This window comes from Scyliorhinus canicula, chromosome 11, assembly GCF_902713615.1.
Source record: "Scyliorhinus canicula chromosome 11, sScyCan1.1, whole genome shotgun sequence".
NCBI lineage: Eukaryota > Metazoa > Chordata > Chondrichthyes > Carcharhiniformes > Scyliorhinidae > Scyliorhinus > Scyliorhinus canicula.
The window spans coordinates 59,822,008-59,834,738 of NC_052156.1; the positions used below are offsets into that span (position 1 = coordinate 59,822,008).

The 12,731-nt window shown below is 48.8% G+C and overlaps 1 protein-coding gene across 18 annotated transcripts in view; it reads right to left on the bottom strand.

The window, feature by feature from the left end:
• foxp1b (forkhead box P1b) overlaps positions 1 to 12,731 on the bottom strand; it is a 645,688-nt gene that overhangs the window by 55,373 nt on the left and 577,584 nt on the right. The gene's annotated exons all lie outside the window — the stretch shown is intronic.

A 12,731-nucleotide genomic window follows, 5' to 3' on the forward strand; every position in this document is an offset into this window, starting at 1 on the left:
GTCATTTTTAACAAAAATCTTAAACCCCAATTAAAATGACTGGAAAAGCGTGCATTTTTTCAAGTTATTGCTTCAGAATAACCGTGGCATCACTCATTTTGCGTAGTCCTATGAAAATCTTACCCGTAAGTGAACACAGTAACATCTTCCAGAGCTACAACCTTCTTGTGAGGTCATATTCCACTCTTAATGAAATAGTATGAATAAAGTAAACAGAGATTGCTTCTGACTTGTCAGAACCAGTTGAGGCTTCTGCCCTATAGCAGTATGTTCAAAGGAAAGTCAAGGAAAGGATCACAAGTTATTACTGAAGGCCTATATATATTTGCTTTTCACAAGCTACTTACTTATATGCAGGCTGGCTATTCATAAATAGATGGAAGCCACTTTCATACATAGCGAACCAATTCTGTGTTTCTGCAATACTGCATGCTGCCATGCAGGACTGAGTCACAGTAGGGAAGATGAATGTTCATCACCATGTGCCCCATGGAAGGACTGTCAGCAGTTGGTGGAGCATTCTGTTAAAGAGTTGAATGAATCTACTCAGCTGATACTTGTCAAAGTCACAGCTGTAGATCTGACATGTTGAAGATGGACTAAATCTGCCATGTCGTTTAAATAATGTTCAAGAATCTTTAGATGAGAGAAGTCTCATTTTTACACAACTACATAGGCTGAAAAAATACAAAACATAATTGGGGCTATTCTTTGGGATAAACAACATTTAGCATTTAAGAAACAAGTAACAATTTTGTGGAACTGCATGTGTTAAGGCACAAAAAAGGTGATACTGAAGAACAGCTCCATCCCAGTTTTAATTAATATTAAGGTCAGGGTTGAGCAGCTACTGCATTAAAGCACTGGATGTGAATGAAAAATCTGAATCTTAACTGCCAGTCATACTCATCCTTTCCCTAGAGGGTTCATTATGGCCACTGTGCATTCTGTCATCCTTTCATCTACAAATAATGATGGACACGGGGCAAACAAATCCATTTCAGATGGGGTGTCTTTATATGGCGCCTTTTGTTGATGCTGAAAAGGCCAATCCTCGAGAGGAAGGGTCTGCCACAAGTGCCGCACATGAAGCTATGAATGTTTATTGGGTTGTTGTTTTTTCAGCTTTGGTGTCTGTTGCCAAGCCGCTGAAGCCACAAGTCATCATGATGGTTTATGTCAAACAACAGAGGTGTCACTATTTTTCTCATTCATCAGCAAGTGACCTCCAGGTGTGACAATCAATGTCTAGGGCCTTCATGTCATACTTGCAAGCATCCTTGAAGTGTAGCTTTGGGCATCGCACTGGTCGTCTGGCTCCAGCTACCTGATTATTCAGAAAGACCTTGGGTGTGCGACCGTCCTTCATCCTGGTGATGTACCCTTGCCAACAACGACACGTCGATCTGATGAGCGCTAACAAACCTGGGAGCTCTGCCTTGGGAGAGCACGGCTGCATTTGTGATTTTGTCCTGCCACAATATAGACATAATGCATCGCAAACAGTCAAGATGGAAATTGTTGAGCTTCTTATCTTGATAGCTGTAATTTGTCTGTGGCCACTATGTACCATGTATTAAAACAGGCCAGGGTCACTTCCAGTAATCTCAACTACACCTTTGGGCAGGTTGACACAAAGAATGACACTAATGACACTTATGGTGGTATATGAAGAGCATATTTTCTTATCCTAAGAAAAGTGTATTTTCAAGGGTTGGGTATTGCTAAGGAAAATAAATCTTCCGCATGAAAGGGAAGCTAAATTTTTCTTCTCCGATGTCCTCAGAAATAATTTTAAAGAATTTTCCCTTCCGAAAATGCATCGAAGCTGCAGGCACGTTATCAGCCGCGCAGTTACCTTTTTATGTTCTACCTTAATGCAGGAAAATAAAAGCAATTGGAATTGTCTGCTCTATCATATGCATATCTCCTGACTATAATTTTGAAGATACAAAATAGCAGAGACATTCCAGGCTTCAAACACCTTAAGTGAGTTAGGTGGAGCTTCTGAAACTAGTTATATTGTCAAGCACGACGCAACAAAAACTTTCCAGGCCTTGTGAAACAAAATAGGGACTTACCCTTCCCTCATAAAAGTCTTTCCATTTGCCCTCGTAACCTATTTTGATAAAAACTAATTTATTTGCTTCTGGTAATTTGAAGCACAAGAGCTAATTATAACAGAGACATTTATACAATTCAGCAAAATGTTCGACAAGTGGACTTCCGGTGGCGTCTGCTGGTGGAGCGGAAGCGTTTAGCTCCTGTCGGTCCATGATATCGCGGTCTTTTTCGGGGGTTCTCCGCAAAGTTTTTTGGGGGAAAAAAATAAATAAACCTCTCCAGGGTTGGCCCTGCCTCCCTCACCCTGTGACAGCATCAAAGCTCTGTTTCACGGAGCTGCGGTGTTGAAAAGGCGGGAGGGGACAGACTGGTCCCGGTGAGTTTGGCGGGGGTGGCTGCACGTGGAGGAGGAGCAGGGATCACGACCTGTTTCCTCAAGGAGCATCCTGAAAGCTGAAGGCCTCAAAGAGAACAGAGCGGAAGAGAGGCATTATTTTTGTTTTTTCTCTCTCCTGAAAACTTGAAGGAAGCAGTGGGGGCGGAGACAAGTGGAGGTCAAGACCGCAGGCCCGAAGCCAGGGCGCGATGTAGGTGTGATGTCCCACATCGATTGCTCCTGCCTAGAATGTGGTAAGAAGACTGAGCCTGGTCCCAGGGAAATTCTGGAGGTGTACAAAAAAAAGAAGAGAAAGAAGTTTTACATAAACTTGAGATTGAAGAAGGGTGAGAAAAAGGAAAAATAATAAGCCGTTAAAGGGTGCGAAAAGCAGCGCCGAGGAAGGGAGGGAACACGGGCTCGCCGTTGAACGAGAAGACTGGCAAAAGTGCTGGACAAATGGCGGGGGACTGACCGCATGGTGGTGCTGCACTACTTACAGTGGAGAAGATGACCGAGGTGATGGTGGTGGAGCTGGAAAAGTAGTTTGCGAGGCACATGGAGGCTTTGAGGAAGGAGATGGCGGTCACATTGAAGTCACTGGTGGAGGAGGCAATCGCCCCGGTGAGAGTAGCTGTGGCAAAGACATCGGCCGAGGTGAGAGAGCAAGGCGAGAAGATGAAGGAAGTGGAGGGGGCTGCGTCGCAGCACAGCGACCAGCTCACCTCAATGGGGGACGAACTGCGGAGGGGGTGGAGGCCAACAGAAGACTCCGAGCAAAGCTTGAGGACTTGGAGAACCGCTTGAGGCGGCACAATCTAAGAATTGTGGGCTTGCCCGAAGGGATAGAAGGTCCAAGGCCAATAGAGTATTTTGCTAAGAAGTTGGCGGAGCTGATGGGGGAGGAGGAGAACCCCTCTCAATACAAACTGGACCGAGCTCATCGGTCGTTAAGGCCGAAGCCCAAAGTGAATAGGCCGCCAAGAGCAGTAATCATCTGTTTCCAGAAGTACTGCATGAAGGAGAAGGTGTTAAGCTGGGCAAAGCAGAAGTGCAAGGTGCAGTGGGATGGTGCCGGAGTTCGGATCTACCAGGACTCGACGTGGAGCTGGCAAAGAGATGAGCGGCGTTCGGGCGAGTGAAGGCGGCACTGTACAAAAAGGGGGTGCGAATTGGTATGGTATACCCGGCGAAGCGGAGGGTGATGCATGATGCCAAAGTCTTTTATTTCGAGACAGCGGAGGCGGTTGAGGCGTTCGTGAGGGCAGAAGGCTTGGGACAGACGTGAGGAGCGGAGCTGGAAGAGAGACTGTGGACTGTGATTGGGGAGCTGGAAAATGTACAAATGTTATAACTTTCTTTTTACTGATGTGTATTGTAATTTACTTCTCTTCACATCGTTACAGAGTTCAAGTTATTGGTTGGGTTGATTCGCATTCTGTGTTGCGACAGTTATATCTTAGTTTAGTGAATTGTATGGGTTGGATTGTTGTTTTTGTTTTTTCTTTCCCTGGGACTGGGTGGGAGGGGACGGTATAGCGTGGGAAGGGCAGCCACCCGCGCTAGCTAACTAAAGTGGGCTAGTGAACGGCGGTGAGGTGAGAGGAGGGCTGCGGACATTGGAGCCTGGTTGGCAGGTTTTGATGGGCCTGCGAGGCGAGCGAGGGGGGGGGGGGACTGATGCTGGGAGATGTTTTTTCAAGAGGAAATGTAGGGGGGATCTTTGGGAGGGAGGAAGGGATTCAATGTTAATAATGGATAGGGGCGGGTCAGGCTCATGGGGCACGACCCGGTGGTATGATGATGGTGGATAGGGGGGGGGGGGGGGGGTGAGAGACCCCCAGTTAGATTAGTCACGTGGAACCGGAGGGGGTTAGGAGATCCGGTCAAGAGATCAAGGGTGCTTGCGCATCTTAAAAGTTTGAAAGCTGATGTAGCAATGCTGCAGGAGACTCACTTGAGGGTGAAGGACCAGGTGAGACTTAAAAAGGACTGTGTGAGTCAGGTGTTTCACTCTGGACTTGACGGAAGGGCTCGAGGGCTAGCGATAATGGTCAGCAAAAGAGTACGTTTCCAGATGGAGAAGGTGGTGGCAGATCAGGGGGGTAGATATGTGATTGTGACAGGAGCGCTGGAGGGGAGGCTAGTGGCGCTGTTCAGTGTATTTAGCCCCAATTGGGACAATGTGGGATTCGCAAAGAAAGTGTTTGGGGCCATCCCCGACTTGGACACACACAAACTGATAAGGGGGGGGGGGGGGGGGGGGGGGGGGGGACTGGAACTTGGTGCAGGAGCCAAGGTTGGAAAGGTCACGGCCGCGCTCGCTTGCCCTATGAGAAGGGGCGAAGGCATTAGCTGGGCTAATGGTGGAAATGGGAGGGGTGGACCCGTGGAGGTTTCTGAACCCGAGGGAGCGGGAGTACTTGTTTTTCTCAGCAGTCCACAAGGTATATTCGTGGATCGACTTTTTCGTCGTGGGGAAGGCTTTGTTGGCTGGGGTTAAGGGGTCAGATTACTCGGCAATTTCAGTGTCAGACCATGCTCCACATTGGGTGGATATGGTGCTGGAGAAGGGGTAGTGCAGAGACCAGGGTGGAAATTAGATGTGGGACTTTTGGGGGGCCAACTGTTCTGTGACAAAATTGAAAAGGTAATTAAGGAGTATGTTGGTTTCAACTGCACCGGTGAGGTGTCGAAGGCGGTCGTCTGGGAGGCTCTAAAGGCGGTGGTGAGGGGGGGGAGATCTCGTTTAAGGCCAGAGTGGACAAGGAGGAGAGGTTGGAGCAGCAGAAGGTAATCGATGAGATGTTGGAGGTGGATAGGGGACCCAGCAAAACTGGAAAAGATGAAGGAACTACAGGCGCGCTTTGACCAACTATCTACCAGGAAGGCGGTGCGCCAACTGAGGCGAGCAAGGGGTGCAGTTTACAACATGGAGATAAGGTGGGGCGTCAGTTAGCAGGTCAGCTCCGGAAGGAAGTAGCGGCAAGGGAAATTGTACAGGTGAAGGATAGGGCAGGGAAGTTGGTGGTGGCGCCGGGTCTGATTAACAAGTATTTTGAGGAATTTTATGAGAGGTTGTACAGGTCAGAGCCACCCGAGGGAGATCGTGAGATGCAAGAATTTCTAGATGAGTTGGAGTACCCGAGGTTAGGGGAGGGGGACAGGGCTACATTAGAAGGAGCGATAGGGGAGCAGGAGATAAAGGATGCGATTGGGAGGATGCAGTCGGGGAAGGTGGCAGGGCCGGATGGGCTTCCGGTGGAATATTGTAAAAAATTCAAGAATAAGCTGGCACCCCTGATGGTGGAGATGTTTGAAGAGGCAATAGAGAAGGGGGTGTTGCCACAAACCTTGGGGTAGGCATCGATCTCCCTGTTGCTAAAAAAAGATAAAGATCCAACGGAGTGTGGGTCGTATAGGCCCATATCACTTCTGAATGTGGACGCAAAAGTATTGGCGAAGGTACTGGCGGGTAGGCTGGAGGAGTGCCTCCCGAAGGTGATAGGTGAAGATCAGACAGGGTTTGTGAGAGGGAGGCAGCTCTTTTCAAACATTAGAAAGGTATTGAACTTCGTTATGGCACCGGCGGAGGGGAAGGAAGCAGAGGTGGTTGTGGCATTGGATGCTGAGAAGGCGTTCAACCCGGTAGAATGGGGGTTCTTGATGGCAGTTCGGGAGCGGTTTGGGATTGGACCAAGATTTGTGAATTGGGTAAAGCTACTATATAAGGAGCCGAGGGCAAGTGTCCGCACAAACAACATCAGCTCGAGATACTTTTCTCTCCACCGTGGGTTGAGGCAGGGCCATTGGCCATCGCATTAAGAAGTTCGGGGGTATGGAAAGGAATAGTGCAAGGGGGGGTGGGAATAGAGCATAGGGTGTCCTTATATGCCGATGACTTGCTGTTATACGTGTCGGAACCGAGTGTGTCAATAGGGGGAATGTTGGGGCAGCTTCGAGTGTTCGGGTCTTTCTCAGGGTACAAGCTGAATCCAGACAAGATGCATTTTGTGGCATCTCGACCGGGTGTGGGTGCAGGGGGGGGGGGCTGCCATTCTGTACAGCACGGACCCACTTTAGGTACTTGTGGGTGCAGGTTGCTCGGGAGCGCGGGGGGCTCTGCAGGTACAACATTTCTTGTTTGGTGGGGAGAGTGAAAGTGGATCTGGCAAGATGGAATGGTCTCCCTCTGTCACTGGTGGGTCAGGTACAGGCGGTTAAAATGAACGTGTTGCCACAATTTCTGTGTATTTTTCAATACCTGCCGATTTTCCTGTCATAGGCTTTTTTCAGAGAGATTGAGGGAAGGATTACGTCGTTCATATGGGGAGGGAAGGTGGCCAGAGTTAGAAAGGTGCTACTGCAGAGGGGAAGGCAGGAAGGGGCTTTGGGTCTTCCGAACCTGATGTATTGCTACTGGGCAACGAATGTGGAGAAGGTGCAGAGCTGGGTAAGAGGGGTTGATTCCCAGTGGATCAGAATGGAGGAGAGTTTGTGCAGGGGGTCAGGATTGAAAGCAGTAGCAACAGCGCCGCTCCCAATAACCCCGAGGAAGTACTCAGGGAGTCCAGTAATAATAGCTTCATTGAGAATTTGGAGGCAGTTTCGCCAACACTTCAGGTTGGGGGCAGGGTCAAGGGAAATGCCAATTCGGGAGAACCACAGATTTGAGCCAGGGAGGTGGGATGGAAATTTTCAGAAATGGGAGGAGAAGGGGATTAAGACACTAAAAGATTTGTTTCTTAGGGGTCGGTTTGCAGGATTGAAGGAGCTGGAAGCGAAGTATAGGCTGGAGCAGGGGGAAATGTTTAGATACATGCAGGTTCGAGAGTTTGCCAGAAAGGAGATACAGAACTTCCCGGAGGAGCCGGCCTCCACATTGCTGGAGGAGGTGCTGACGACAAGGGGACTGGAAGAGGAGAAGGCACCACTGGAGGGGATCAAAGCAAAGTGGGAGGAAGAGTTGGGAGAGGATATAGAGGAGGGGATTCTGGTGTGAGGTGCTCCGGAGAGTGACTGCCTCCACCTCGTGCGCGAGGTTGGGGCTGATACAGCTGAAGGTGGTATACAGAGCACACCTCACGAGGGCGAGGATGAGCCGATTCTTTGAAGGAGTAGAAGATGTGTGTGAACGTTGCGGGGCTGGGGGGAGGGGGTGGGGGGCGGCCCCGCTAATCACGTTCATATGTTTTGGTCCTGTCCAAAGCTAGAGGATTATTGGAAGGCGGATTTTAGCGTAATTTCTAAAGTGGTGCATGTGAAACTGGACCCGGGCCTCTGGGAGGCCATATTCAGGGTGTCGGACCGTTCGGTGCCAGGGTTGGAAATGGGTGCGGAGGCAGATGTTGTAGCCTTCGCCTCGTTGATCGCCCAAAGGCGGATCCTGATGGGTTGGAGAGCAACCTCTCCACCCTGTGCCATGGCGTGGCGGGGGGGATCTGTTGGAATTCCTGACTCTTGAGAAGGTTAAGTTTGAACTGAGGGGAAGGACAGAGGGGTTCTACAATTTATGGGCATTATTCATTTTGCACTTTGAAGAACTGGATAACATTGAAAATTAGTTGGGGCGATGGGTGTTAATGGGAGCTATGGGGAATTCCTGATTCCTTTTTGTCAGTTGTTTATGTGAACATGTGGGTGAATGTTTTGGGTTTGGTGGGAGGATGGGATAGATGTTATTGATATGGGCATTGACATATTTCTTACTGATTATTGTTTATTGTTGGTGGGTGTAAATTGGGAGAAAATGTAAAAAAGGAGAATAAAGAAATATTTTATTTTTAAAAAATGTTCTACAAGTATGAGGAATGCCTTTATCTCTTCTATTTCTTTGTGTGTCCATTTTTTTCTATCGGAATTGTTCAAGAATTAGGAATGTGTTATGCAATATTATTTAATAATTTTATATGGTAGCTTTTCTTGGCACTATCTATGACAATCAGCTTTCGGGCTGAATGTAAGCTAAACGTATGACAGGATTTACTGTAATTAGAATGGGAACAGTTTCTGAATAACAAATTGCTGTGCAGTTTTGTTGGTTCATTGCATAAATTTTGCATCTTGTTCAAGTAACATTACCTACAGTAATAATGCATAGAGTATAAGCAAATGCCCTTTGGGCTGTAAACATGACAAATATGTGTAAGCTAGGCTAAAATTTAGGCTTCTAAAAAGAACTGTTAAAATGTGTGGTAAGTATGAACTTGTTGCAGATATTCAAAGTGAATTAGATATTAGATAAGGACAGGACTGGGCATTGCATTATTGCCCATTATGGACGAATAGTCTGCCAACACACTTCATAGTTTTGCATATGAGACTACAACTTCAGACACATTCTGGTGGATGATTAGCAACTGCGGGTTCTGCAGCTTATCAAGGACGTGTTGATGTCGGGAGGAGGTTGTTAAATCTCAAGCGAGGCCTCTCGCGAGATTCACGACGCTTGAAACGTCGAGCGAAATTTAATGGAGAGCGAGAACAAGATCCACATATGGACATTTAAATGAGCAATTAGGCTTGTTTAAATACGCATTTGCTGGGTTCTCCCTGGGCCCGGGATTCACCAGCCACGCCTGGGAGACCTCGCCAAGGCACTGGTCCACAGGGCAGTACCCTGGCACTCCTGCTGGCACCTGGGTAATGTAGCACTGCCAGCCTGGCACCTTGGAGGATGGCGGTAGGTTGGTTGCTGTGGGAGAGGCGGGGGCGGATTCAGGGTCCGGAAGCCACAGTGGGGTCGTTGAGTGGGATTGAAAGGTCCGCCCTGATGCGCAAGTAGTCTTAGCTTGCCAGTGCAGAAAATTACATGTGGCCTCAATGACTGTTCCCTGCATGGACCAACAAAAACAGCAAAGTGTCATTGGTTAGCTGGATTGAGCAGCGAGAAGCACCCCACTAAATGAACCCAAAATCGGACGTAGAAATGTTTCGGTTGAATCGTGCCCCAAGTATCAGTAATTTTAGGAAAGTATGGAAGAAACAAATATATCTAACTGTATTATAAAATCAAATATCCAGTATTACAGATTTAAGCAATCCCACTGGTCCATTTGGCTAGCAGTTGCTAACTACGTGCCACAAAACAAACTATTTTAAGGACTTTCTATAGGTTATCATTATAGCATTTCTTCATCCACTTCCATTCCTACAGCAAGAGCTATATGTGGATTCAAGGCCAGGCTGAGCACAGAGCCAGAAGGAGCCATTATCCTGAATCAAGCACCAAGTCAGCTGTGAATTGGTGGATAGCAGAGTGTTTGGGTCTGATATAAATTAGGGATAAAGGTACCTCATAAACGCAACCTGGCTTTAAAGTCTTCAAGGAAAGTGAGAAGGAAGGTGAGTCAAGGAAGAAATGGAGCAAAAGAAACAGAGACAATCTGTAAGGTGGATATGTGAATAAATCAGATGATCTCCGGGAGAGCATACGTCAGATATATAGAAATAAGAGGAAACAGTCAGACAAAATCAGAAACAAAGATATACAGAAACAGCAAAGCAAGTTTGTTAGAGTTATGCTCGAAAAATAGAGAAACGCAAAGAGTAAAAATAAAAAATTGGAGGCCAGGCAGAAAGGCAAAAAAAAGGATTTTCCAGCCCCCACACAGCAGGTTTTACCCACTGTGGATGTGGCGAGACATTGGCCGCTGGTGAGATCTTCTGGGGCTTTGTTCACGGGCTTTGGAGTGGCTGACCTGCCCCGCCACTGGGGGACCCGCCGCGAGGGGTTGACTTCAGCAGGACTGGTGGGTCCTGCTGGTGGAGAGGCTGGAAAATCCAGCCCAATGAATTAGAAATTGCAGGGCACAGAGAAAAATAGTTAGAGCCAGTGTTGTTATGAGTAGTATGAGTAGTTTTATACTCTTTGACGTACTCTGATTTATTTTCTCGGGGATCTGGCAACATGACCCGACCAGAAAATTCGCTTTCTTGCATTTCCAGATATTTAGGAATAAATATATAGTCCAACAATTGCACACTACTTTATGATGTGCAAAAACACATCAAAGCAGATTTGTTGGATCTGTGAGAAATAACCGAGCTATAAGGCCAGTCAACCTGACAATCTACAGTCAGCCAGCTACCAGAAGTCAGTCAGTCTCTAAAAGCCACCTATCCACAAACATTCTACAATCACAAGGAGCTAGTCATTCACAACCAGCAGTTTGTTGCTCATTGGGGGAAGAGCTATGATACTTTAGGCTATGTGTGTAGGACACTGGAATCAGCATCAATGCCATAAAAATATATGGCAGAGCTGTTTACTGTATTAGTTTATCTTTAGATCTTCCAGTGAACAATTTGTACATGAGGGGGCCATGAAGTCCAGTGTCACCACAATCTGGTCTGTAGTTTGGCCATTTGAACTGATGCCTCTATTGGTAATAACTCCTTTATGTTAGAGCTCATTTGAGAAGCATGTGCTCTGGAACTTAAAAATAAAATTGAGGAATTGCATTAATTTAATATATTAGGACAATAAACAGTTACCAATTTTACTTGATGTAGGCTCCTTGATGGATGTCTTTAACTGACTTTGCTTAATTTTGAGTTTGCAGCACAAAAGCTATACTACTTGTGAAAATATTTCATTTAAAGTGCCCTTTTTGTTGACCTCAGATACTTGCAGCTCTGCAAATGGGTATTGAGCTCATAGAAAGAGATAAATGAAAGCTTTATCCACGTACACAAACTATACGTTCTGCACTGACATGATGGGCCAGATCTTCCAAAGCCAACAACTGTGAATGTTGAGGAGTCCGGTTTACAATCCATCGGAAGTCCTGGTGTGTGCATAAGTGCTGTAACTGTCTCGGAAGTTAAAACTTCCGACGGATTTAATTACACTGCCTGGGACCCTCCGCAAATTTCCCTTAACTGGTCTGTGTCAGAGACTTGGGTTAGGTAAGTGCTACTTACCCATATACTTACCCAAGAATTGTTACACTGTTTAATCTCTATTTTAGCTCAATGATTAAAAGTATAATTCAACCCACCACTCCCCACACACCCAAACACCTCCCTGACAAGGCTACTCACCCCAATTACACCCCTACTAGCCTGACTGCCCACACCCCTGACTCAACTGCCCACTCCCATACGATGCTGTCCACACGCCTCTGATCCAACAGTCCACATTGCACGCCCCGACACAAATGCCGGCCATTCCGACCTGACTTCCCATCATGTCCCAACTCAACTTCCCACACACATACTGACCTGTCTTCACACAGTCCACTGACCAGACTTCCCACCCTCCCCACCACCCGACTGGCCACACACCTCTGACCCGACTGCCCACACGCCCCTGACCCGACTGCCCACACGCCCCTGACCCGACTGGCCACACACCTCTGACCCGACTGCCCACACGCCTTTGATCCGAATGCCCACACGCCTTTGATCCGACTGCCCACACACCCCTGACCTGACTGCCCACACGCCCCGACCCGACTGCCCACACACCTCTGACCTGACTGCCCACACGCCCGACCCGACTGACCACACACCCCTGACCCGACAACCCACACACCTCTGACCCGACTGCCCACATGCCCCTGACCCGACTGCCCACACGCCCCTGACCCGACAGCCCACACGCCCCTGACCCGACAGCCCACACGCCCCTGACCCGACAGCCCACACGCCCTTGATCCGACTGCCCACACACCCCGACCTGACTGCCCACACGCCCCTGACCCGACTGCCCACATGCCCCTGACCCGACTGCCCACACGCCCCTGACCCAACTGCCCACACGCCCCGACCCAACTGCCCACACGCCCCTGACCCAACTGCCCACACGCCCCTGACCCAACTGCCCACACACCCCTGACCCGACTGCCCACACGCCCCTGACCCGACTGCCCACACGCCCCTGACCCAACTGCCCACACGCCCCTGACCCAACTGCCCACACGCCCCTGACCCAACTGCCCACACACCTCTGACCCGACTGCCCACACGCCCCTGACCCAACTGCCCACACGCCCCTGACCCAACTGCCCACACACCCCTGACCCAACTGCCCACACACCCCTGACCCGACAGCCCACACACCTCTGACCCGACTGCCCACATGTCCCTGACCTGACTGCCCACACGCCCCTGACCCAACTGCCCACACGCCCCTGACACGACTGCCCACACGCCCCTGACACGACTGCCCACGCGCCTCTGACTCGACTGCCCACACGCCCCTGACAGCTTACCCTCCCCATGACTCAACTGCCCATCCACCCAAAGACCTTACTGCCCTCCCCTGATCTGACTATCCACCCCACTG